Here is a 6,000-nt window from a genome sequence, read left to right on the forward strand (position 1 = left end):
AAGGTGTGTCTTTAACCTTCCCTTAAAAATATCAACAGTCTCTGCAGACCTGAGGTTCTCCGGCAGGCTGTTCCACAAGCGGGGGCCATAGTGGCTAAATGCCGCCTCACCGTGGGTTTTAGTTCTTGGTTTTGGTAGGGATAAAAGGCCAGAGCCGGAGGACCTCAGGGTCCGCGAGGGTTGATATGGTAAAAGCAGGTCAGATAAGTAGGAGGGCGCAATGCCGTTAAGACATTTAAAAACCAGTAAAAGAACCTTAAAATCGATCCTGAAGCGCACAGGGAGCCAATGAAGTGACTCTAAAACTGGTGTAATGTGCTCCCGCCCTCTGGTCCTCGTCAGCACTCGTGCGGCTGAGTTCTGTAATAATTGGAGATTTAGAGTACTCTTTTTGGGAAGACCAGAGAGCAGGGCATTACAATAATCTAAGCGACAGGAAATAAAAGCATGCATTAGCACCTCCGTACTGGCCTGGGAGAGAAACGGGCGGACTCTGGCTATGTTCTTAAGATGATAAAAACCTATTTTTGTCATATTTCTGATATGTGGAATAAAATTCAGCTCAGAATCAAAAATCACGCCCAGATTTTTTACTGATTGTGTTGGTTTAAAATGTTGTAGTTTTGGAAAAAGTTTCTCTCTCTGGCCTTCAGGACCTATAACTAAAACCTCAGTTTTGTCCTGGTTGAGCTGTAGGAAATTCACTGCCATCCATGACTTGATGTCTACAATGCAGTTAAGAAGGGCATCAATTTGATCTGTTTCATCAGGAGACACGGCAATGTACAGTTGTGTATCATCAGCGTAGCTATGGAAGCTGATGCCGTGTCTCCTGATGACATCCCCAAGAGGAAGCATGTAAAGATTAAAAAGAAGTGGACCTAAAATTGACCCTTGGGGAACCCCACATCCAATTTCATGGGTTCCTGAGGAGCATGTATCCATACTTACATAAAAGCATCGATCTGTGAGATAGGAACAAAACCAGTTGAGGACAGTACCAGAGAGGCCGACCAGATGGCTGAGTCTGTTTAATAAAATGTGATGGTCTACTGTATCAAAAGCAGCGCTTAGATCCAGTAGAACCAACACTGTGAGCTTTTTGTTATCTAAATTCCATCTGATGTCATTTAAAATCTTTAAAAGTGCTGTCTCGGTACTGTGGTTTCTCCTAAAACCAGACTGATGTTTCTCTAAGATGTTATTTCTGTTTAAAAAGTCATTAACTTGGTTAAAAACCAGTTTTTCTAAAATTTTACTTAAAAACGGTAAGTTGGATACAGGTCGGTAGTTGTCAAAAACGTTGGGGTCTAAGTTGCTCTTCTTAAGAAGGGGCTTCACCACTGCCATTTTGAAGGCGGTGGGAAAGACACCCATCTGAAGAGAGCAGTTCATGATGTTTAAAAACTGTTCCTCAAAGAATCCATAAAATGATTTTAAGAGTGATGTGGGAATTGGGTCTAAAGGGCAGGTTGTTGGGTTTACTTGGGAGAATACTCGACCAAGTGTCCTTGCATCAACCAGGGGCAAAACTCTCCAGTGTTTCCTCAGGCAAGGACAACAGTTCAGATGCGTTAACAGATAAAACTTGATGGGATAAGAGGCAGGATCTGATGTCCTTGATTTTGGTTCTGAAGTGGTCTGCAAAGTTCTCGCAAAGATCGTCTGTGGGTGTCTTAAAAACTTTATTAGCGTTAGAAGCCGTTAAAATATTAAAAGTGGAGAAGAGGAGTCGGGGGTTATTTTTATGGTTGGTGATGAGTTGTGAGAAATGGGAAATTCGTGCCTTTCTGACTGCATTATTGTAGCTTTTGAGTTGTTGACGTAAAATCTCGTAATGAACTGTCAGTTTATTTTTCCTCCATCTTCTCTCTGCACTCCTGCATTTTCTTTTCAGTTCATTGATTTCATTGTTTTTTCTCCACGGGGGTGTAGGTTTTCTTTTTATTGTTTTTGTTAAAAGTGGAGCTACTGAGTCAAGAGTTGACTTCAGTCTACTGTTAAAATTATCAACAATAAAATTACAAGGTGCAGGTAAAATTTCAGCAGGAGTGCTCTGTAAAATCCCCATGAAATTTGCAGCCACTTCAGAAGTTATATAGCGCCTCCTCACTGTTCTCACCGGGGCCTCCCCTTGGTTAAAACTGGTGATGTTAAAAAATACACAGTAGTGGTCAGACACAGCCAGGTCGGCAACAGAGGACACACCGATGGACAGGCCATGGGTTATGACCAGGTCCAGGGTGTGTCCTCTGTTGTGAGTCGGCTGCATGACGTGCTGCTTAAAATCAAGACAATTCAAAAGATTTAAAAACTCTCTGGATAACGGGTCCGAGGTAACATCAATGTGTATATTAAAATCACCAGTTATTAAAATCCTGCTATAAGAGGTATGGATAATTGATAACAGGTCAGAAAATTCACTGATAAAAGAAGTAGAGTGATGGGGTGGTCTATATACGTTGATGCAGAGAATCGGAGGGCTGCTAAAAGTAAAGGCATGGTGCTCAAATGACATGTAACTGTTAAAAAACACTCCATTTGAGGTTAGGGAGTCGTGGGTAATGGATGCCGTCCCACCCCCTCGTCTACCCTCTCTAGTTGAAAATAAAAAATTAAAATTTGGCGGGGAAGCCTCAGTGAGAACACCGGGTGCGTCAGTGCCAAGCCATGTCTCAGTTAAAAGAAGACAGTCTAACTTATTATCTAAAATCACATCATTCATTAAAAAAGTTCTATTTAAAAGAGAGCGAACATTAAAAAGTGCCATGTTGATGGTGACAGGTGGCTTGTTGACTGGGGATTGTTCTGGGAGTGGTCTGAGGTTATTAACGTTCACAGAATGGGTATGGCGGTGTCTGATGTGCTGATGGAGTGTAATGATTACGGGGATGGGTGAAATGTTGGTGAGACTATGAGGTCCAAGTCCGGTGTTGTGGATACGGTGATCAGAGGTGGAACTGAATGAATAGGAGCAAGGACCTGGGGGACATCAATCAGTGTTGTGCAGATTGATGTCTGTATTCGCGTCTGTCGCGTTTGGTCTGAACGCCCCATTACAGAGGCACAGTGGTCACAGTGAGCAAAACAGTAAGAAGAGGTAGGAAAGTGAGAGGATACCACCTGGACACCATTCCAAATCAGGAATATGTCATCAATATATCTGTTCCAAAACAAAAGGGATTGTGCAAATTAATAATTTTTGTGCACATACTGGTTTTCAGAAAGATTTCAAAGTCAGGGACGAAGCTAAGCCGTATTTCAAAAAGGCTAACATTTGCTTTGTTTCTGGTTGGACAAACAAACTGTGATGCGCATTTTTGATTATTTTCAGACATTTTATACGTAGATTAATATGTTGATTAATCAAGAAAATTCATTTATTGATAATGAAAACAGTTTGGAGGCTTATTAAAATACACTGTCTTGATTGTTAATGTGCTCGCCCATGAGTCGAACTGGATTTGGCCCCAGTAAGCCCTGCAACCCCCCAGGAGGGATAAAAAGCGGCAACATCCTGCAACCCTGACGGAAAAAGCGGAAAAGAAAACGAACGAACGAACGAACGATTGTTAATGTAGTGGTATAATATCGTCTACTCTAGATTTACATTTCAGTGCACATCGGGGCTCTTGACATATTATTAGGTCAGGAAGAGAGTATGGAGACATGGAAATACTTGAGCACATCTGTCAGCAGGTCTAGAAAGGATCTGAAAACTTTTGAAAATTCCAGTTCCCATAAAACAGGCACTGATAGTAGAGCATGGGCAGTCTTTTGGGGCCGATACCAATATCGTGAAGTAAAAACTATATCGGCCAATAGACACACATTTTACGCAATAACTCAAATGTGGTTATTGTACACTTGTGACAAAGCTGTGCAAAAGAAGCAGGATATTCTACAGTTAATGAAACACTATTGTCTAATCACTGAACTGAAACAGTAAGCCTAACTGGGGATTTAATAATCAAAATTATTCCAAGCTTTTTCTGCATTATCATGTCTAATAGAAAAACTATAGTAGTAAAAGTATAGACTCTTATTTGCATAATTTTAATGCAGTGTTACAATTTCTGCAGGCAAGTAATCTACTCACTAGTGCAAACAGAGACATGTTCGTTCAGATGAACATGCGGGGTCAAGCAAGGTATGCTACTCAGCTGAATGACCTTAATGTTGCAAAATCACCAACATATGCAACAGCAGCATTAAAAGAACCGATAATGTAAACGAGATTACATCCAGGTCTCTATAAGAATGCACAAATTTCCCATATTCATTAGTTGCTGAACAGCAGCCACTGATCTCTTCCACAAACAAGCTCTCTGCTTCCAGCGCATATGTGTTCTCAATGCTGGAAAACCAGCATAGACCAGCATGATTTCCATGCTGGTCTATGCTGGTTAGTGCTGGTTTTGTGCTTGTTTAGCTGGTGGACCAGCATGATGAAGCTGGTCCACCGCCAAGGTCCCATTAATTATGCTGGTCTTGCTGGTGAAGTTGCTTATGAAGCTGGTTACCAGCATCCAATCACCAGCATCCCAGCACCAGCATGGGAAGTTCCCAGCCCAGCCTGAGTCCTGTTCAGTCAGCATCTTGATCTGCCACACCTGTCAGGTGGATGGCTTATCTTATTGGATTTTAACAAATGTGTGCTCAAAATCTGAAAGAACTATTATTTTGTGTACATAAAAGAAAACCATTATAAAATTGTTTAGTTCAGCTTGTGAGAGAAACAGAAAGAAAAGTGTTGTATTTATATTTTGTGCAGTATTTACAGTTTGTCTCAGGTGCACTCAAATGACACCAAAATCTTGCAGACTTGAAGCTTGTGTTCAATAAACTTGGTGTGACAACCTCACTGACTCTGTGTCCTGTATTGGGCTTTCACAGCCAACTTCACTCCTCCTCATACTCTGCAATATGAAATAAGTTGTAGACACATCCCATGCTGGTCACCAGCATACCATCACCAAAACACAACATATGCCAGTCTATGCTGGTTTTTCCAGCAGGGATGTGTGCCCTCAGTAACTATCACTGATCAGTGGTCCTCTCTTACTAAATCACTAGTCAAATCTGATCAAAAATGACTGCCCAAAATAAGGTTTATCATGCATTTTCCCAACAGGTTACTCATCTAATACAGAGGTGCAACTCAGAATAGTGGGACTCTACGCCTCCATGGTTTGAAAAAGTTGCAATTTAGAAGGAGCTTCAAAATATCTTAGTTTTCATTACTTAAAACACGTGTAGCATGCTGTGGGCTAGGTCTAAGTGCTGCAGGGCTGATGAAAAAATTGGGGACAACAATATATCCATTATCGACACCTCAATGTGCTTCCAGTTAGAATTCCTTAAAGAGGCTCTGTGTATCTTCTGTGTCGTGGTTCATTTCTATATTGCGGAAAATCCAAACTTAGTCCCTCACAAAGAAATCCACGGTCCAGCAGCATCAAACAACAGAAGCAAATCCTCCACAGGCTTGGATCGGCAACAGAGAGAGGGACGGGGAAGGTCTCATGTTTCATGTCATGTTACAATCCACTCGCACGTGATCAATAAAAAAGTGATTAGTACATGTGAATTGCTACAAATTGTTCCACCGAGTCCCTTTGAAATAAAACAGTTTATCAGTATATTTAATGCGACATCATTTTGTGTGGACATGCCATCATGCAGTATACTTTTTGCACCAGGAGATGGCAGTGTAATACATTCCGTGCCTTGTCACTAGTTTCTGCTACTGGTTGTAAAATTTGAACTTTGCACCTGTACTGTAACTGTTGACAAAAAAAGTCACCTAATGTCATCAGGTCCACTTGAAGTATGAAAGAAGTACTCAATCTCCTCTCCCACTGAGTCTCAAATTAATTTCACAGATCAGTATTACATTTTGTTTAAAAAGGGTATTTGTAAAATTCCAACAAAACAATTAAATAATGCCTCCACATTCATTCAGTGAAAATCTAGTATAATATTTTGCACTAACTGCTG

Source organism: Sparus aurata, chromosome 11 (assembly GCF_900880675.1).
Source record: "Sparus aurata chromosome 11, fSpaAur1.1, whole genome shotgun sequence".
Classification (NCBI taxonomy): domain Eukaryota; kingdom Metazoa; phylum Chordata; class Actinopteri; order Spariformes; family Sparidae; genus Sparus; species Sparus aurata.